This window comes from Triticum dicoccoides, chromosome 5A (assembly GCF_002162155.2).
Source record: "Triticum dicoccoides isolate Atlit2015 ecotype Zavitan chromosome 5A, WEW_v2.0, whole genome shotgun sequence".
Classification (NCBI taxonomy): domain Eukaryota; kingdom Viridiplantae; phylum Streptophyta; class Magnoliopsida; order Poales; family Poaceae; genus Triticum; species Triticum dicoccoides.
The window spans coordinates 550,876,304-550,898,160 of NC_041388.1; the positions used below are offsets into that span (position 1 = coordinate 550,876,304).

General features: G+C 54.4%; 2 pseudogenes; both read right to left on the reverse strand.

Annotated features, from left to right (window-relative positions):
• Positions 1-20,781: 20,781 nt before the first annotated feature.
• LOC119304563 lies at positions 20,782-20,857 on the reverse strand (annotated as a pseudogene).
• Positions 20,858-21,137: 280 nt separating this feature from the next.
• On the reverse strand, positions 21,138-21,213 carry LOC119304557 (annotated as a pseudogene).
• Positions 21,214-21,857: the final 644 nt, after the last annotated feature.

Below are 21,857 nucleotides of genomic sequence, written 5' to 3' on the forward strand. Positions count from 1 at the left end.
CTCCTCGCTCTAAGCGGCACAAGTCTTTAGGGACTCAAAACCTCGCCGAACAGCGACCAGTCTCTCGCCTTATCATGACAGTCAGTTTTAGCTTTCTCTACTGAGGTGCTTAGCCCAGCAGAACCGGGGCACAATCGCAGTAGTTCTCCTAGTGCTACCTTAGCCGATAGATCGGAACGTAAGGTACCAAAACATAGGAGCCGGGCAAACCCAACATTTGACCAAAGACATGATTCGGAGCTTATGCATATAATGCTATAAGTTCGGGGTGCCGCACTTGTGAAAGTGTTCGGACTTCTCACACCATATTGTGGGGTACTTAAGCCCCTGGTGTATTGGCCGTACCAAAGTGTACGGTTGCAAGGCGTCATTGATGAACACATGTATATAAAAAAGAAGAATGCAATAATAGTCGTAATGGTATGCATTGTTTATTCAAAAAGGTGTGTTAAAGCAGAATGATACAGATAGTGCGATAAGAAAAAAGTAGGACTATCTCCCTTCCAAGGTTAAGCTGAGGAATAGTATCAAAGGAAATATTTCACTCGTTATCGTAAACCACCTGGGAGTTCCGAAGTAGCTTTCTGCCTCCTTGGTTGCTGCATCATGTGTTCGGCAATCATGCTGCCGGACAAGGTTTCCGGAGATTAAAGTCCTGAAAGAGAAAAATAACAAAGCGGGAAGCCCCTAGTGCGGTTTAAGCCGCGTATTGGGGCGTGCCGTAGTTGTGCCCCCCTCCCCGCGTGCGCCCATGGTATTTTTAATGCGTAATTATGTACGCGTGGCACAGATTTCGCCGTTTGGCTGGGACTTGGGTGGGGGGCGCATTGCTACACGAGCTCAGCTCGTGCTAGGCATTCTAGTTGCCGGTTACTCCGAGTGCGCTTGAAGGTGTCCGGGTCTTGAAACGCTGAAATGGTGGATTGCCTTGAGAGGCTGCTTTGCGCTTCTGCTGCGAGGGTCATAATATGCTCCTCCGTGCGGAGAGAGCGCTCTGTGTTTCCATTAACTGTGATGACCCCCCGAGGTCTTGGCATCTTGAGCTTGAGGTATGCATAATGCGGTACCGCATTGAATCTCGCAAATGCGGTTCGCCCGAGCAGTGCATGATAGCCACTACAGAACGGGACTATATCGAAGATTAATTCTTCGCTTCGGAAGTTATCCGAGGATCTAAAGACCACTTCCAGTGTAATTGAGCCTGTGCAATGGGCCTCTACACTTGGAATGACGCCTTTAAAGGTCGTTTTTGTGGGTTTGATCCTTGAGGGGTCTATACCCATTTTGCGCACTGTGTCCTCATAAAGTAGGTTCAGGCTGCTGCCTCCATCCATAAGGACTCGAGTGAGGTGAAATCCGTCAATGATTGGGTCTAGGACTAGTGCAGCAAATCCGCCATGACGGATACTAGTGGGGTGGTCCCTGCGATCGAAAGTGATCAGACAGGAGGACCATGGGTTGAACTTTGGGGCGACTGGCTCCAACGCATATACGTCCCTGAGCGCACGCTTCCGCTCCCTCTTGGGGATGTGGGTTGCGTATATCATGTTCACCGTCCGCACTTGTGGGGGGAACCTCTTCTGTCCTCCGGTGTTCGGCTGCCGGGGCTCTTCCTCGTCATCGCTATGTGGCCCCTTATCTTTGTTTTCGGCAACTAACTTGCCAGCCTCCTTGAATACCCAACAATCCCTATTGGTGTGGTTGGCTGCTTGTCGGGGGTGCCGTGTATTTGACAGGAGCGATCGAGTATGCGGTCCAAACTAGACGGGCCCGGAGTGCTTCTTTTAAATGGCTTTTTCCGCTGACCGGGTATAGACCCTTTGAATCCGGCATTGACTGCCGTATCCTTGGTATTGTCGCTGTTAATGCGGCGCTTATGTTTATTTCGACGTGACCTGCCATTACTGTCCTTGGAATCCGAAGTACCACGGTTCTTTGATATGTTATAACTGCGAGCTAGCCAGCTGTCTTCTCCCGCACAAAAGCGGGTCATGAGTGTCGTGAGGGCTGCCATAGATTTCGGCTTTTCCTGACCAAGGTGCCGGGCTAGCCACTCATCGCAGATGTTGTGTTTCAAAGCTGCTAGGGCCTCTGCATCCAGACAGTCGACGATTTGATTTTTCTTTGTTAGGAACCGAGTCCAGAATTTCCTGGCCGATTCTTCTGGCTGCTGAATTATGTGGCTCAAGTCATCGGCATCTGGTGGTCGCACATAAGTGCCCTGAAAGTTGTCAAGGAATGCGGCCTCTAGATCTTCCCAACAGCTAATGGACTCTGCTGGCAAGCTGTTAAGCCAATGCCGCGCTGGTCCTTTGAGCTTTAGTGGGAGGTATTTGATGGCGTGTAAGTCGTCACCGTGGGCCATGTGGATGTGGAGGAGAAAATCCTTGTCGGGTGGTAGGTGCCACATATGCCAACGGGTGGCTTATCATTGTGGGAGCCAATAAGACGTCGCCGGTGCCTGGAAACGGGATGAGGCGAAGACATGCACGCCGGTGAATCTTACCCCGCTTCGTGGCTCTACATGGAGATAACACCCCTACTGCTTCTCTGCGGGGTCTCCGCATGATCACTAGAAGAATAAGTAGCTACACGATGCTCCTTGAGCTGTTTGGCGAGAGGAGGAAGAAGGGCAAGGCTTGCTCTCTTCTCCTCCCTACGTGGTGTCTAAAACTAGCCGGGATCGATCTCTCTTTGCATGGATGCCCCGGGGGGTTTATATAGGCCTACCACCCAGGGGTACAATGGTAATCCGGCTGGGTGCGGGGCCCAGCCGTCTGTGTCTATGCTTTCCGGCTTCTGTGCCGGCTGCTGGGGCCCGCCGGCTTGTGGGTCCCGCCGGCTGCCGGCTCCTTGGTCGACAGGCAGTCCCCACTGTCCAGGGCCTTGTCGGCGGCTGGTTACTGTTGCTTAATCTTGGTGACGAGGGCTTCGCCGAGGTGGGCATGGCTACAGTGCCGCCGCCCGGCGGGCGATCGCTATAGCCTCACCGCGTCTTGTCTCCTTAATGGGGCGTCTTCTTCAAGGGAGGTGGCAAACCGGCTGTGGGGAGACGGCTCTATCTTGGGCCGACTGGGGGAGGCCTGGCCGCCTTCGGGTGTCTCTCTGCCTGAAGGGGCCCACCGCCCGTGGGCCGCGCCGGCGGTCCGTCATGGTTGACATCAGGGTCATCATGGCAACAGTGCCGCGCCGGACGGGTCATGGCCACCCGTACGGTGCACTGTGCCAGGCGTGCTCCGGGATTCGGGGGTAACAGGCTTCACTGTAGCCACGCCCCATCACATCGCTGTTATGTGGATGCAGACTTCGAGGGTACGATCTTGACCGCTTTATGGGAGTCGGCTTCTTGGAGTCGGTCCTCTCATGGCCGGCTTCTCGGAGCCGGCCCTCCCGCGGCGTTTCTTCATGAGGGCTGAAGTCGGGCCGCCTTCCGATAGCCGGCCTGGAGACAGCCGGCAAGGGGAAGGAGGCCCTGTGTCTTGAATTCTTGAGGGCCGAATCGGCTCGTAATTTTTACGAAGGGCCAGGGGGAGCCGGCTAGGCTACCCATGGTTATTTACTCCGACAGTAGTCCCCGAAGCTGATCGAGCTTCAAAGCGGACAAAGGGACGAGAAGCTAGGTCAGCTTCCTATCCCGAGGGGCCGGCTTTTGCGTGTGCGCGCCGTCTTCGGAAAGCTCCAATTCTTGTAGGCGGGAACGTGGGTCGCCCTGCGAGCTGACGCCGCACCATTCCGCGGGCCATGTGGCGAGGAAGTCCTGCCAATGCACGCGCGCGACGGGACGCCGCCGCAGGCCCGGGCCCGCCACTCGCGGGCCTCGGTCCGAGCGCGGATCTTCTGCAGCCCACATGGACCGCTCGCCTCCTCGCGGCGGTTTTATTCTGCCATCAAGGCACAATAATCGCGGGACGTGGGGGAGTGGGCGCAGTTGATCCCCACGTTCCCCCACGCTGCGCCTCCTCGGCTCCGCCGTGCGGTCTATAAGTAGGAGGAGGAGGGGGAGCGGCAGAGGCTCGCGCGCTCTCCCTCACTCCACCCCTTCTCGCCCTCCTTCCTCTTCTCTTCGCCGCAGCAACTCTTCGCAGCGCCATTCCGCCGTCGCTTCATCTTGCTCCCCGCCGCGGCAACCCTTTGCCGCGTTGTTTCGCCGTCACTTCGTCTTGCTCCCTGCCGCATTGCTCCCATGGCGTTGTCGAGCTCGTGGGATGGCTCCAACGTCCACGAGGACCACGTCGAGTTCCTCCGCCGGACGCGGTGTCTGCCCGGCAAGAACCTAGTGCGGGTTCGTCAAGCGCCGGTGAGGGAGATTTCGCTGGCACCGGAGGAGGGCGAGCGGGTGATCTTCCGCTCGCACTGCCTACGTGGCTTCGGCCTCCCGGCGAGAGGATTCCTTCGAGCCTTCCTCGAATTCTACCACCTCCAGCCGCATCACCTCACGCCCAACGCGGTGATGCTGCTGTCGGCCTTCGTCACCCTGTGCGAGGGTTTTCTTGGAGTTCTCCCCACGCTCGAGCTCTGGGGGGAGTTCTTCCTAAGCAAGCTCGGCACCGTCGTCGCGGGCGTGCCCGCCCCCTGCGGAGCCTTCATTGCCATGAGGCGGGCGAGAGAGAACAATCTGTTCCCGTCCATTCCGCTGATCCAGTCGGTGAAGCTTTGGCAGAAGTCTTATTTTTATGTGAAGAACGTCGCCCAGCAAGGCGACTACGTCAACCTGCCGGCTTATGTAGCCGGCCCACCGGCTGGGAGGCAACCTTCGTGGAGCTACCGGGCCAGGTCGCTGTCTCAGGCCGGGAACGCAGCCGTCTCCTGGCTTCGGGTGATGATCCAGTCGGAGGGCCTGACCAGAGCCGACTTGGTGGCCGCCTTCGTGGAGAGTCGGGTTCTTCCGCTCCAAGGCCGGCCTCACATGATTTTCCAGATGAGCGGCCGCTTGGGCCCGTGCCGGCTGAGCACCAGGGAGATGCCTCACACAGAGGTGTCTTACATGGTGAATTACATCTCCAACTGCAAGCTCGCCGAGGATTGGCGATACGGCAAGGAGCCGTATTCCCGCGCCAACCCTCCGCCTTCCGCAAGTTCTTTCTTCTTTTCTTCCTTTTTGTAGCCGGCCTCATGATAGCCGACTCTTGATCAATTTGTTTGCTTTTAGCAAAACCCTCTTCTTCCGCCGACAGCCGGGGCCGCGGGGGTAGAGCACCAGCTCCTCCCCGACCGCACGGTGGACGACGCCGACGATCCGGACCTGGGAGCGGCCGCCATGGAAGACGCCATCATGGGGGAAGGCGACGAGGCCGGAGGCGCGGGACTCGGGGCCAACTTCGAAGACTGGCCGGACGACGACGAGCTCGAAGTCACCCCGCACCGCCAGCCAGCGCCTGATCATCAAGGCACGGGCTCGTCCGCCGTGCCGGCTGCCCGTGGCGGCGCGCAGAAGCGCCGGGCCGCATCGACCTTCTTAGGCAGCCGGCCGAAGAAATCCAAGGCTTCCACGGCGGCGACCAAGCGGGATGAGGCGGCCGCGAAGGCGGCCCGCTTCCGCAAGGTGGTGAAGCAGCCGCAGGCGGTCTCTGCGTAAGTCGTTGAATGTCTTGCGTATATATTTTTTTTGTCTTTTTCGTCCGAAGCACTTTTAAACCTTTCTTTTCTTGCCGGACAGGGCGCCGCTTTCTCTCGAGCGAGGTCTTGGCGGCTCCATAGTCGGGCCGACTGGAGGGTCCTCAAGCTCCCGCCGTGTGGACCCCCGCGCCGACCTTAGGGAGGCCACGGAGCGGAACGCGTGGGAGGCGCGGGAGGAGCGGGAGGCGGCGGAGCGAAGGACCGCCCAGGCGACGAAGGAGCAGGCCGACGTGGCGGCCAAGGCCCGGGCGAAAGCGGCAGCCGCGGAGACAGAGGCAGAGGCCTCGCACAACCGGCCTCCGCTGCTCGTTGTTCCCCTCCGCGCCGTGGCCCCCAACATTCCCGTGACCCTGTTGGAGGAGGTCGACCAAGGCCCGCCGGTGATGGAGGGGCGGGAGGACCACATGATCTTCGTGGAGGCGGCGTCGCAGACGGTGCCGACTGGAGCGGGCCAAAGCGGCCAATCAGCTGCGGCGCCAGAGCAGCCATCCAGGGGTGAGCCAGAAGCAGGGGCCGGCCTCAAGGTGCAGCTGGCATTGCGCCGGCGCGCAGGGGGTGGCGCCTCCGCGCCAGAACCACACCGAGCAGCGGGCGCTAGCCAGACGGTGGAGGCCCTGGAGGCGGCCCGCGCCAGCACGTCCGAGTGGACTCCCAGCGGGGGGACGGGCGAGCTGAACGCGGCGGCCCAGGAGGTCCGGAACCGGCTTCAAGCTCAGGCCGCCTCGCTGCAGCGATACACTCAAGAGTTTCTCTCGACGCGGTTTCTTCCGTGGGGGGCGCGTCAGCGCACCCACTGGGTGTAGTCCCCGGGTTCCGAGTCGGCTGCTGCGCAGGCAGCTTGGAACTTATTAGGTTCTGACAACTTAACTTATCCTTGCTTCATGTATAATCTTTCAGGAGTATCACAACCTCCTTGTTTTTTCCTGCTTGTTGCCTTTTGAACAACTTTATTAAACTTGTGCAGTTCCACCCACTGGGGGTGTATTCGAACTATGTTGAATGCTGGCCTTTTGAAGGTCTTTTATGTAAATATTATTGTGTGTTTAGTTTCCATTCATGTATGCTTTTTATCCTTAGGCTGTTTCCTTTGCCGCCTTCCCCTTCTGGGAAGGCAAGTACTCGAGCTTTCTTAGATTGGAGCGAGGTGAATGGAAGCCGGCCGGCCGGCTACTCTGGTAGCCGGTCGGCGGTGGGAGAAAAACCGGCTTTTGTTATATTAGTCCGTTAGTCCCTAGCCGTTTTTCGTGTGGGCACCCGTTCCTGCCTTTAACTCTTGCCAGCCGGACAGCTGGTTCTTCGAACTGCGACTTTTGGCAAGAGAAGGCTTCGGAGCCGGCACACTACTTGTCTGACTGCGGGTAGGACTTCTAATATAGCTCTAGGCGGCCAGTCCCCGGGCCGACTAGTCGAACCCGGTGCCGGACGGAAAAAGTGAATGCAATGACAAGGCCATAAGCATGATATTTTTCATTCATAGATAAAAGATGGCAGTCCCCGAGCTCTCCTCGGGGGGCCTATTGTCTCGTACTTAGTACAAAAGTTAGCATGATACATACTGCATTTCAACTGTAAAACCTTCGGAGGAGGTTGGCGTTCCATGGTCGTTCCGACTCCTTGCCGGAGTCATCTCTCTTTCGTGCCTTCGGCTTCTGCGCGTCGATCAGGTAGTAGGATTCGTTGCCTAAGGCTCTGCTGATGACGAAGGGGCCCTCCCAAGGGGCCGAGAACTTGTGCTGGCTGGCTATTCGCTGGATCAGCCGGAGCACAAGATCGCCCTCTTGGAAGGATCTTGGCTTGACCTTCCGGCTGTGGTAGCGGCGCAGGCCCTGCTGATAGATAGCGGACCGGCTGAGGGCTAACAGCCGGCCTTCTTCCAGCAGGTTGACACCGTCATCTCGTGCTTCCTTGGCCTCGGCTTCCGTGTAGATGGTCACCCCAGGCGAGTCGAACTCAATGTCAGTTGGGATGACCGCCTCGGCACCATATACGAGGAAGAAAGGAGTGAAGCCGGTTGACTTGTTTGGTGTAGTGCGCAGACTCCAGAGGACAGCCGGCAGCTCATCAAGCCAACAGCCGGCTGAACGCTCCAGTGGTACGATCAGTCGGGGCTTGATGCCAGAAAGGATGAGGCCGTTGGCTCGCTCGACCTGGCCGTTTGACTGCGGGTGGGCAACGGACGCTAGGTCCAACCGGATGCCTTGCGTCACGCAGAAACGTGCCAAGGCTCCCTTGGCGAAATTCGTGCCATTGTCGGTGATGATGCTGTGTAGTACGCCGTACCGAGTTGTTATATCTGCGATAAATGTCACGGCAGTTGGCCCATTCAGCTTCTTGATCGGCTTTGCCTCAATCCATTTGGTGAATTTGTCCACGGCAACAAGCAAATGTGTCATGCCGCCGCGCGCCATTTTGAATGGGCCCACCATGTCCAATCCCCAAACGGCGAAGGGCCAAGTGAGGGGAATGGTCTTGAGTGCTGAAGCCGGCATGTGTTGCTTGGAGCTAAAGAGTTGGCACCCTTTGCAATGTTTAACTAACTCCTTGGCGTCATCCAAAGCAGTCGGCCAAAAGAAACCATGGCGGAAGGCTTTGGCGACGAGTGATCTTGAGGTCGCATGGTGGCCGCATTCTCCTTGGTGGATGTCTCTGAGGATTGCAATGCCCTTCTCTTGCTCGACGCATCGCTGGAGGACCCCAGTGACACTGCGCTTGACGAGTTCTCTGTTGACGATTGTGTATGCTCCGGCTCGGCGTTGGACTTGTCTTGCCTCTACTTCGTCAGCCGGCAGATCTTGGTTTACTAGGAAGTTGAGGATGGATTGAGCCCATGATGGAGCTGTGACCTCTTCTATTGCCAAAACGGCTACTGCGACCAGGGCGGGCGGGCTGGGCGGTGAAATGCTTGAGTCGGCCGCCGCCTGCTGTGTTGGTGTAGTCTCCGGGCCAACTACCGCAGTCCCCGAGCCGGGCGTGGCAGTCCCCAGGTCGGGCGTAACTACGGAAGTCCCCGAGCCGCCTGCTGATGCCCCCTGGCCGACTATCGAAGTCCCTGGGTCGCCTGGTTGGTTCTTCGAGCCGGACCCGGCCGCGTCGGGGTCAAGCGGCACGAAGATGGAATCGGACTCTGGATACGGCTTGATAGACGGCTTGAGGAGGCGTTGTAGAGAGACACCGGTTGGTATTGCTTGCCGAGTGGAGCCTATTCGAGCCAGGGCATCAGCTGGCTCGTTGTCGGCTCGTGGTACGTGGGGGAACACGCATCCTTCAAAATACCCACTAATCTGCTGAACGAGGAAGCGGTAGCTTGCCATATTTGCGTCCTTGGCATCCCAATCGCCGGATGATTGCTGGACCACCAAGTCCGAGTCGCCATAACATAGGATCCGGCGAATGCCGAGTTCTTTGGCAAGCCGGAGCCCGTGTATGAGCGCCTCGTACTCGGCCACGTTGTTGGAGGCGGCAAAGTGAATTTGCAGCGTGTATCTGAGCTTGTCCCCTTTGGGAGAGGTGAGGATGACGCCGGCTCCCAAGCCGATGCGCATCTTGGACCCATTGAAATGCATGCTCCAATGAGTGGAGTCGGGAGCCGGCGGTAGGTACTGAGTATCGGCCCAGTCGACAAGGAAGTCGGCCAATGCTTGGGACTTGATGGCGGTGCGACGCTGGTAGAAGATCGTGTAGGGGGCCAGCTCGATGGCCCATTTCGCCACCCGGCCGGATGCATCCCGGCTGCCTATGATCTCGGCCAGCGGGGTGGTGCATACAACCGTGATGGGATTCTCTTGGAAGTAGGGCTTCCTCAGCTTCTTGGCGGTGAAGTACACGCCGTAGCACATCTTCTGGTAGTGCGGGTAGTTCTGCTTCGAGGAAGATAGCACCTCGCTCAAATAGTACACCGGCCTCTGGACCGGCTGGGCTCGGCCTTCTTCTGGGCGCTGGACTACGATGATGGTGCTGACCACCCGACTGGTTGCGGCGATGTAGAGGAGCATGGGCCCTTTCTAAGTCGGCGCCGCTAGGATAGGCGGCGTGGCCAGCATCTTCTTCAGCTCATGAAAAGCTTGGTCGGCTTGGTCATTCCACTTGAAGTGGTTGGTCTTCTTCATGAGGCGGTAGAGGGGAAGAGCTTTCTCTCCGAGCCGGCTGATGAAGCGGTTCAGGGAGGCCAAGCATCCGGTAAACTTCTGGACGTCTCGAAGTTTGGTGGGAATCTCCATTCTCTCAACGGCCTTGATCTTTACTGGGTTTCATTCGATGCCGCGTTCGGAGACCAGGAAGCCTAGGAGCTGGCCGGCTGGCACTCCGAACACGCATTTCTCGGGGTTAAGCTTGATTTGGAACCGGCGTAGGTTCTCAAATGTTTCCTTGAGGTCTTCCAGTAAGGTTCCGCGCTTCTCCGTCTTCACCACAATGTCATCTATGTAGACGTGGGCATTTCTGCCGAGTTGCTTGAGGAGGCATTTCTGCATGCAACACTGAAAAGTGGCACCGGCATTTCTCAAGCCGAATGTCATAGTCAGGTAGCAAAAGGCTCTGAATGGCGTGATGAAGGAGGTCTTTAGGCGGTCTGCCGGATCTAACTTTATCTAGTGATACCCTGAGTAAGCATCCAAGAAACTCAATAGCTCGCATCCGGCCGTGGAGTCTATCACTTGGTCAATCCTTGGCAGGGCAAAGGGATCTTTGGGGAAGGCCTTGTTGAGGCTCGTGTAGTCTATACACATGCGCCACTTGTTGTTCTTCTTTAGCACGAGGACCGGGTTAGCGAGCCACTCTGGAAAGAAAACTTCCATAATAAAGCTGGCTGCCAGAAGCCGCGCTATCTCCTCTCCCACAATCCTGCGTTTCTCCTCCGACAGTCGGCGGAGGGGTTGTTTGACTGGCTTTGCGTCTTCTCGGACGTGTAGTTTGTGCTCGGCGAATTCCTTGGAACACCCGGCATGTCCTTGGGGGACCATGCAAAGATGTCCCGATTCTCACGGAGGAAATCGGCGAGCTCGCCTTCCTATTTGCTGTTTAGGTTTGCCCCGATGACGGCAAACCTCTCTGGGTGCTCGGGGTCAAGAGGTATCTTCTTCGTCTCCTTGGCCGGCTGGAAAGATCCTTGAGCATCATGCTCCTTGGGATCGGGGGACAAGGCCGACTGCTTGCCGGCCATGGCCACGACTCGGTCCATCACCTTCTTTTCTTCGGCAATCACAAGGGACTCGGCCAGCCGGCTGCTGGCTGCTGCGCACTCAGAGGACTTCTTGTAATCGCCGGCTATGGTGATGACGCCTTTGGTGCTCGGTATCTTCATCTTGAGGTATGCATAGTGAGGAACTGCCATGAACCTGGCCAAGGCAGGTCGGCCAAGCAATGCATGGTAGGGGCTCTCCAGGTCCACCACTTCATACCAGATCGCCTCCCGGCGGAAATGCTCCTTGTCCCCAAAAAGTACATCAATCTTGATCTTGCCAATGGGGGCGCAGGACAAGCCGGGTACGATGCCATGGAACACAGTCCGAGTAGGCATGAGTTGCTTCGTCTTGACATTCAGCTTCTCCATGGTGTCACGGTACAGGATGTTGATGCTGCTCCCGCTGTCTATCAGCACGCGGGAGAAACGGGCAACGCGTCTATCCGTTGCAAGGGTGGCATCCAAAACCAACGCATAAGAGCCGGGAGACGGCATCAGCTCTGGGTGGTCGGTCCGGCTCCAGCTGATAGGTTTTTCTGACTAGTGCATGTGCTCGGCGGGGTTGGTAGCAACCATGCTGACTTCTTGGTGCTCTCAGCGTTTGCTGCGCCGGTCTTCGGGCTTGCTCGTAAAGATGACATAGGCGGCATGCTCGTCGGGGAACTCATGGTGCACGGCTCCGACTGTGGGCCGAGCGGCCGGCGGCTGCGGAGCCGGAGGCGGCGGACCGGCAGGCGGAGACGGTGCGAGCCCTTCGCCTTTGGAGATTCGGGTGAGCCAGTGGCACTTTCGGGTTGTGTGGTTGGACGGCTTCGCGCCGCTGTGGAACTTGCACGGGGCATCGAGAGTCTGTTCGTAGGAGAAGGCCGGCTGCCAAGCCGGCTTGCTGCTCCTCTGCTTCTTGGGTGCGGGCCGAGCTTCGGGCTGCTCGTCTTCGACTGTTGCCACCTGCCGACTGGTGGAGGGCGGCACGGGGACCTTGCGCTTGTGGTCATTCTGGTGTGGGCGTCGGCTGGAGTCCCCAGCCGGCGTATTGGGTGCCGGGTTGAGTACCTTTCCGGACGCGTCTACCCGGAGTTCGGTCTTCATCGAGGAGTCGGCGGTGGCGTACTTGTCCGCTATGACCAGAAGCTCGTCGAGGGTAGTCGGCTCGTCGCAGAGGAGCTTGTACTTGAGGAGGGTGCCTTCTCGGCACCCGGCAGTGAAGTATTCTATGGCTTGCACCTCGTGCACCCCTTCGCAAGAGTTGCGGAGCTCGGCCCAACGCGTGAGGTAGTCGCGAGTGGACTCGGCGGGGCCTTGTACGCACAAGGAGAGCTGTCTGGGCTTGGGAGCCCGCTTGTAGGTGCTGGTGAAGTTGCGGACGAAGGCTTCTGTGAAGTCTAGCCATCTGTTGATGCTGTATGGCTTGAGGCTGTTGAGCCAGGTCCGCGCCTTGCCCTGCAGCATGAGGGACACGTACTTCATGGCAACGCGCTTGTTGCCATTGGCTATGCTAACCGCCGTGGAGTAGTCGATCACCCAATCTTCCGTCTTCACGGAGCCGTTGTACTTGGGCGTGTCTCTTGGGAGCGAGAACCCTTTGGGGAAGGGCTCGTCGCGGATTCGGGGGCCGAAGCAAGGCGGGCCGACATCGTCTTCTTCTTCAAGCGCCAGGGATCGCGCCAGGCGGTCGATCCGATGGCGGGCGTCGTTCTCGCCGACTCCTTCGCGGCGACCTAGCCGGCCGCTGAGAGTCAGATGCGCAACAGGCGGCGGGGTGGGATATCTCTCTCCACGGGGCCGGGGTGGAGGCGGGTTGCCCCGCCACTCCACGGCCCAGGGGTGGCCTTATGCGTCTCGCTCGATGGAGATTCGGGTTCGGCTTCGCCTGGCAGCCGGCTCTTTCTCGCGCCGTGCGCGGGTTTTGCCCGTAGTCGGCGTCCGGGACGTCGCACCGTGATCTCGGCGCGGGGGAGGGCTTACCGCACGGGCGTCGGCTTCGTGCCGCCGCGCAGCCGCATCGATCAGCTGCTGGATGCGTCGGGTCATGTGGGGGAGTTCTTCGGCCCCCAGCCCATCCAGCTCGTCTACGGCCTCCTGGGCGGCGCGCGGGTTCTCGAGAGGAGTGGCGTAGACTAGGTGGTCGACTCCTAGCGTATCGGCGGTGACAGCGCCGCGCTGTCTGACAACGCCGGCCCGGCTGGGCCCTCCTGGGGGCAGCGTGCCAAAGGCGGCGCGGTCGGCCTTGCGTCGGTGGCCCTCAGCGAGGCGTCTCATGGAAACCAACTTCCGGCCCTCCGCGAGGAGGGCAAGGCGGCAAGCTTCCAGTGCTTCAGCGTCGGCATCGGCCGGGAGGGGATGGACAAGTCGTGGACCGCCGCGTGCGGGGCGTCGTGGGTGCTTTCGTCGGAAGCGCCGCCGTGGCCGATGACCATCACCTCGGTGGTGACAGCGTCATAGCCATCGGCCCCGGGAAGCGGGTCGTTGTAGATCGCGACGTTGGTGGGGAAAGTGTCGAGTGAGGCCGTGTCGGAGTCGATAGGCATCGGACCGGTGGAGCCAACCGACTCCAAGTCCACGGCAGGCTCGCCGGAGATGTGGAGCTGGCTGAGGAGGTTGACGAGGTGGTCGGTGCCCGCGTCGGAGGCGAGCTCGTCGGAGATGAGGGTCTTGTCTAGGAGATCGGCGAGGCTTCTCGCCGCACAGATGTTGGTGACGCCTTGTAGCGCGTCGTGGCAAGCGCCATCTGGCGTGCCGGGCTGGCTACGCTCGCGGGGGAGGAAGAGGGTTCCCGTCCAGAACAGGTCTCCGGATGACGGTGCACCTGGCCCCAAGGTGGGCGCCAAATATCGGGTGGTAGGTGCGACATATGCCAACGGGTGGCTTATCATTGTGGGAGCCAATAAGACGTCGCCGGTGCCTGGAAACGGGATGAGGCGAAGACATGCATGCCGGCGAATCTTACCCAGCTTCGGGGCTCTCCGTGGAGATAACACCCCTACTACTGCTCTGCGGGGTCTCCGCATGATCACTAGATGTATAAGTAGCTACACGATGCTCCTTGAGCTGTTTGGCAAGAGGAGGAAGAAGGGAAGGCTTGCTCTCTTCTCTCTTTGCATGGATGCCCCGGGGGGTTTATATAGGCCTACCCCCTAGGGGTACAATGGTAATCCGGCTGGGCGCGGGGCCCAGTCGTCTGTGTCTACGCTCTCCGGCTTCTGCGCCGGCTGCTAGGGCCCGCCAGCTTGTGGGTCCCGCCGGCTGCCGGCTCCTTGGTCGACAGGCAGGCCCCACTGTCCAGGGCCTTGTCGGCCGCTGGTTACTGTTGCTTAATCTTGGTGACGAGGGCTTCACCGAGGTGGGCATGGCTACAGTGCCGCCGTCCGGCGGGCGATCGTTGTAGCCTCACCTCGTCTTGTCTCCTTAATGGGGCGTCTTCTTCGAGGGAGGTGGCAAGCCGGCTATGGGGAGCCGGCTCTATCTTGGGCCGACTTGGGGAGGCCTGGCCGCCTTCGGGTGTCTCTCTGCCCGAAGGGGCCCACCGCCCGTGGTCCGCGTCAGCGGTCCGTCGTGGTTGACATCAGGGTCATCGTGGCAACAGTGCCGCGCCAAACGGGTCATGGCCACCCGTACGGCGCACTGTGCCAGGCGTGCTCCGGGATTCGGGGTGACAGGCTTCACTGTAGCCACGCCCCGTCACATCGCCGTTATGTGGATGCAGACTTCGAGGGTACGATCTTGACCGCTTTATGGGAGCCGGCTTCTTGGAGTCGGTCCTCCCGCGGACGGCTTCTCGGAGCCGGCCCTCCCGCGATGTTTCTTCATGAGGGCTGAAGTCAGGCCGCCTTCCGATAGCCGGCCTAGAGACAGCCGACAAGGGGAAGGCGGCCCTGTGTCTTGGATTCTTGAGGGCCGAATTGGCTCGTAATTTTTTTCAGAAGGGCCAGGGGGAGCCGGCTAGGTTACCCATGGTTATTTACTCTGACAATCCTTGATCCATACCGGAGGATCTGTTGTGCTGTCGTATGATTATATATTTACGGGTTTGAAATCCTCTGGGATTTGTTGATCCATGACTTCGTCTATGAAGCATAAGGGGTGTGCGGCGCCTCTGTATTGGGCTATATCGCGGCGCAGCTCGAATGGGTCTTGCCCGCTGTGTTCGGCCCGGCCGGATTTACTTTTACTGTATCTGGCGTGACGTTTATCGTCTCGCATAGTGGCGCGCCCTCGTGATCCGTAGATCGATCTTGCATGCTTTTCTTTGTCCTCCAATACGTCTCGCAGGTCTGGCGTATTTCCCCATGCCTTTTTATTTGAATGATGTCGGGGTGCGGGCTGAGTTTTTGGCTGGAACGCCTCTCTATCATGGCCACGAGGTGGCCGATCAGCCGCGTCATATGCTTCTTCCTCTAGTCAGGGTAGCAACCTGCATTTTGGCTAACTCTTGGAGGGGTGTTCAAGTTTATATTCCTCGGCCGCGAGGACTTCAGTCCATCTGTCAGCTAGTAGATCTTGATCAGCTTGAAGTTGCTGCTGCTTTTTCTTAAGGCTATTTGCCGTGGCCATAAGCCGACGCTTGAAGCGCTCTTGTTCGATGGGATCCTCTGGCACAGCGAATTCTTCATCGCCGAGGCTTGCCTCGTCTTCGGAGAGGGGCATGTAATTATCATCCTCCGCCTCTCCATCTGCCGCTCTCTCAGGAGGGCTGCCTCCTCCATCTTCCTACTCTAAATCTTGCTGGAGGGGATTGTTGTTGTCTTCGGCACTATCCGGAGTGTTATTATCTCTTGTGCCGGTATCACCACTTTAGCTTTGGTGGGACTTAGAGCGGCGCCGCTGACATCGGCGCTTGGATTGCTTCTTGGAGGGGTCATCCTCCGCTGTCTTGTCGCGATTGCCTTCTTGGGCTATGTCCACCATGTATATATCGTATGATGAGGTGGCTGTCCAGTGCCCTGTGGGCAGTGGTTCCTCTTCGTCTCTCGCATCATCGTCCATACCGTCGATATCTTCGGAGTAGAAGTCGAGCATCTCGGTTAAGTCATCGACAGTGGCTACTAAGTGGGTGGTTGGTGGGCCGCGAATTTCTTCATCGTCCGCATCCCAATCCTGCTGGACATAGTTCGGCCAGGATCCTCCTGACAAGGAGAGAGACCTTAATGAGTTCAGTATGTCGCCAAAGGGCGAGTGATGAAAAATATCCATGGAGGCAAACTCCATGATCGGCGCCCAATCGGATTCGCTAGGAACGGGCGCGGGTGGTTCGGAGTCCATGGCCGGAGAAGGATCCGGCAGTTTGACAACATGGCTCTCGTGCAGGGTAAGGTCAATGTCCGGCTCGATCGCCGATGAGGATAAGGCTTCCGTGGCGGGGTCCATCCACCCGTCTGTGGAAGGCGCAACTGGCTCCGAATTGAGGGTCGGAGCGGCTGCCGGTGCGATCTCCTGAACACTGTCTGATGGTAGAGCTAAATCGTACTCATCGTGACCGCGTGACGCACAAGGCAGAGGCTCCAATCCGTCGAACATCAAGTCTCCGATCGGCCGTGTAGTTTAAGCTTCCAAATCTGACCTGGTGGCTAGGGGCGTAACTTCCGATCTGCTCCAGATGACCAAGCGAGTTGGCCCGCAGTGCGAAGCCGCCGAACACAAAGATCTGTCCGGGGAGAAAAGTCTCACCCCGGACTGCATCGCTATCGATGATTGCAGGAGCCATCAAGCCTAACAGCGACGACATAGAGGAACTCTCAATGAAAGCACCAATGTCGGTGTCAAAACCGGCGGATCTCGGGTAGGGGGTCCCGAACTGTGCGTCTAAGGCGGATGGTAACAGGAAGCAGGGGACACGATGTTTTACCAGGTTCGGGCCCTCTTGATGGAGGTAAAACCCTACGTCCTGCTTGATTAATATTGATGATATGGGTAGTACAAGAGTAGATCTACCACGAGATTAGAGAGGCTAAACCCTAGAAGCTAGCCTATGGTATGATTGTATGTTGTCCTACGGACTAGAACCCTCTGGTTTATATAGACACCGGAGAGGGTTAGGGTTACACAAGGTCGGTTACAAAGGAGGAGATACACATATCCGTATTGCCTAGCTTGCCTTCCACGCCAAGTAGAGTCTCATCCGGACACGGGACAAAGTCTTCAATCTTGTATCTTCATAGTCCAACAGTCCGGACAAAGGATATAGTCCGGCTATCCCGAGACCCCCTAATCCAGGACTCCCACAGTATCCCTTGAGTCCTTCGAAGCTGCCCTTCAAGAACTCGAAACCCTCGATGAAGTGTGAGTAGTTTACCTCAGACCTACGGGTCCATAGTTATTAGCTAGATGGCTTCTTCTCTCTTTTTGGATCTCAATACAAAGTTCTCCCCCTCTCTTGTGGAGATCTATTCGATGTAATCTTCTTTTGCGGTGTGTTTGTTGAGACCGATGAATTGTGGGTTTCTGATCAAGTTTATCTATGAACAATATTTGAATCTTCTCTGAATTCTTTTATGTATGATTGGTTATCTTTCAAGTCTCTTCGAATTATTAGTTTGGTTTGGCCTACTAGATTGATCTTTCTTGCAATGGGAGAAGTGCTTACCTTTGGGTTCAATCTTGCGGTGTCCTTTCCCAGCCAAGAAATTGTTTCATACTTTTGATGTTCTCAAACTTTTTCAATCTTCACGCAATACATGAGCGTGAGCCATGGACATGGCACTATAGGTGGAATAGAATGGTGGTTGTGGAGAAGACAAAAAGGAGAAGACAGTCTCACAACAACTAGGCGTATCAACGAGCTATGGAGATGCACATCAATAGATATCAATGTGAGTGAGTAGGGATTGCCATGCAACGGATGCACTAGAGCTATAAGTGTATGAAATCTCAAAAAGAAACTAAGTGGGTGTGCATCCAACTCGCTTGCTCACGAAGACCTAGGGCATTTTGAGGAAGCCCATCATTGGAATATACAAGCCAAGTTCTATAATGAAAGATTCCCACTAGTATATGAAAGTGACAACATAGGAGACTCTCTATCATGAAGATCATGGTGGTACTTTGAAGCACAAGTGTGGTAAAAGGATAGTAGCATTGCCCCTTCTCTCTTTTTCTCTCATTTTTTTTGGTTTTTTGGGCCTTCTCTTTATTTATGGCCTCTTTTTTTCCTCTTCTTTTATTTTCCGTCCGGAGTCTCATCCCAACTTGTGGGGGAATCATAGTCTCCATCATCCTTTCCTCACATGAGACAATTCTCTAATAATCATGACCATCACAATTTTATTAACTTACAACTCAAGAATTACAACTTGATACTTAGAACAAGATATAACTCTATATGAATGCCTCCGGCGGTGTACCGGGATGTGCAATGAATCAAGAGTGACATGTATGAAAGAATTATGAATGGTGGCTTTTCCACAAATATGATGTCAACTACATGATCATGCAAAGCAATATGACAATGATGGAGTGTGTCATAATAAATGGAATGGTGGAAAGTTGCATGGCGATATTTCTCGGAATGGCTATGGAAATGCCATAATAGGTAGGTATGGTGACTGTTTTGACGAAGGTAATGGTGGGCGTATGGTACCGGCGAAAGTTGCGCGACACAAGAGAGGCTAGCAATGGTGGAAGGGTGTGAGTGCGTATAATCCATGGCACTACAAGAAATGTGTCAACTTGTGACCTTGACTATTGGTCACTGAAAGGTCATTGTTTTTCATTTGCGACCTTTTTGTGACCAAAAACAGAAGGTCAAAAGCTGGCGGTCGTAAACTGAAATTAACGACCTTCTCTATGAGAAGGTCGTGGATGTTTATGACCAAAATATGCCTACTGTATTGTTTTGGTCACTATCAGCCTCCCTAGGCCACGTAGGCATCCAGCGTGGCAAGCTGATGTGGCACAAGAATCAGCCCGGTCCAATTCGGTTTTCTACATGGGCCTAGCCCAACAATTCGGCCTTCTTAATGTATTTTTTCCTGTGCTTTTATTAGCTACATGGGTCTAGCCCAACAATTCAGCCTTTGATTTCTAGGCCTTTAGCCTTTTTGCTGCCATTTCTTATTTTGGCCTCGTCCTTTTTACAATCCATTTTGAACCAGGTCCCACTAGTCAGGTCATCCAATTAGGTCCCACTTGTCAGTTTTATTTTGTTTCTTTCCCATTTTAAAGGACCCACTAGTGAAATGGGACCCAAGTGTGCTGTTTTGGTGCTGCACGTCAGTTCTCTATTTGTGCCACTTGTGAAGCCGGATGTACTTGATTCAAATAACACATAACACACAACAAATAACTTGATTCAAACAGAGCCAATAATACATCATATTTTAAACGGCAACTAAAGTACTTTACAATCATGGCAGTATAAATCAGGTATTCAACTATAAAATACAACTAAATATTAATATGGCCAGCTCCAGCTACAGGGTTTTCTTCGGGATTATTCTCCTGGAGTTCCTTGTACGCTAACTTTTGACGAATGAAGGCCAAAATCTGTGTGTTATAAATCAGAAAAGCTAGGAATATAATCAAGTGAAGTCGTGCATATAACATTCTCCTAACAATGAAAAATAGCTGCAGAATTTTAGATCTAATAAGAAACCATGCATATAACATTCTCATAACAGCAAGCCTGAGATATATTTGGAAAGGGAAAATGACAACTATCAACCCACTGCAAGATAACAGAGCAACTATGTCAAAGTTATTCAGATTTCCTGATGTGTGTGTCGCGTTATACATGCATCAAGAAGATCGTATATATACATAGATTTAACGCCTAAAGCACATCAGGCTTGGAGCTTACGTATATATACACGATTACTAGTTGGAACTAGTGAACAAAGGTTGTGAATGATTTTCATACGAGTATGTACAGTCATGGTTCTGGACATGAAAATGTTTTTGTACATACAAGTACTCAGTATTTACTACAGATTTGCTAAAAGAAAGCAGATAGTGTATCACCCATGTTCCACTGATTTAGACTGGTATTATATCTTACAAATCAAACTGAAGAAGTTCATTTCCAGCCCAACTATAATCTCAGGCCAACTACTATAAGATGCAGGGAGCAGAGAGCTCACCATGGTTGTCATGTAGTCCACATGGAAGAGGCAGCATGCCCATCCAAGCAGGATCAGCAGCACTAGCACAAGCTCAATTACAGTCTCCGACCGCTCTCCTTCACCACTTGCGCCACCCATGCGCTCGCTGGTCGCTGGCTCTGTAGTCCACCTGATTTGCAAAGTGCAAAGGTTTCATCAATAAAACAGAGAGCGTAGCTATGGTTTCCGGCAAACTTAACTTAGAGTTATGGGCATCAAAATATCAGTTCAGTCATAACTCACAGCTAACTGAAACTATGCCACTTTTCGTGAAAAGATGATCACATGATTCTTGCAAGATTTTTCAGTGAGCGAGTCCCCACAACATATGCATTAGGACAGAGCGGCAACTTACAACAGCAGACATGCTTCGAAAACTACATTACCTATTACAACAGCATGATAAAAATGTACTCAAATATATTCACAGAAGCACACAGACTATATATTGTCCTTTCACAATTGGAGTAAGAAATGCAAGGATAGTTATAACTTGGAAGTTTCGTGCTAATAGCCTAATAACAAATTTCAAATAAAAACAGTATTAATTCTAACATTATATGCCAAAGTAGAAAAGAAAGCCTCGCAGTTCTCTCAGTTATCACAAAAGTAATATGCCACTTTGCTCCAAGCTTCAGTGGGCGAAAAAGAGACAGCATGGATCACATATGATATGTGCTAGCCACAGAGGCAAGCTCACAGAAACAAACAAATGGCCTGGTAGAATATGATGATACTGTTGTTCTCAGGCGAGGAAATAAAAAATTCAATAACAGAAGCTAATTTCAGGGACCATAATGGCGCTGCATCAAGTGCAGTTCAATTTCATGCCTGTATCAGATGAAATGAAGCAATAGCAAAGCTACGATTCACCTGAAACTAATACATGGTTTCATCCATCAGAAGTAGCTGGTTACACTAATCATGAAATATCAGTGGGAATCCGAACGATTTTCTTCATCACCCGGAATCATGCAGTTCAACCCAACAGAACACAATGAGCAATAAGGTTCATAACCAATGAAGGAATGCATGTACAGTCAGTCTAAAGTAGTAAAAATGTGCAAATGTACTTCAGGAGATGGTGTGACCCGTCGATTTTCTTCATCACCCAGGTAATGCACATCTCATCAGCCAGCAGAACACAAAAAAGAGTATAGAAAAAGTACTGCTAAGAGGTTGGCAAAAAATCAAAGGAAAGTATTTGCTCAATAATAAAGGAGTACATATGTAGTCCAAGAGATGGCATGATCCGTCAGAAGTATCTGGTTGTAATAATCATGAAAAATCAGTGGGAATCCGAACGATTTTCTTCATCACCCAGATCATGCACATCTCAGCGAGCAGAACATCACAAGTAACATATGTAAAACAATGATTCTGAGCATCGGCAAACAAAATTCTTCACAGTACTATAAAGCATGAACTGTGACTGGTTTCTAAAATCCGTGGGAATCATCATAAATTTTTTATAATGCAGACCAAATTATTTACCACCAGGAGAGTTTATATGACAAAAGCTGAAGGCGTATCTATTAGAGTACCAGCAAATCAGACTGAACTTTCATAGAATGATTAGTATAAGTAGACCCATTTTAGTTTAGCATTACATAAAATACTAGTCTTAACAGAGTGGTAGCAGTCGCACTAGCAGCTATTGAGCACTGAAGAAACAAGACAAGGAAACAGCATACCCTGATGGTGCCCAGGCTGCAGCCTCAGAACCCTGCAAAACCACAAACGACCCGCTGGCTGTCGATCCAGAAGTGGTCGTGCGGGAGCAGGCTGCACCCTTCCCCGCTGAGGCTCTACATGCATGCAAAAACAACGAACACCCATTAGCCTCCGCCACCATACCGCCGCATGCAGATTTGAGGGGCGTGAGGTGCCGCTCACCTTGGAGAAGGGAGCGGTGTAGAGGAGCGCCGCCGCGAGTGCCGCCACCACGGCCAGCAGCGGCAGCACCCGAC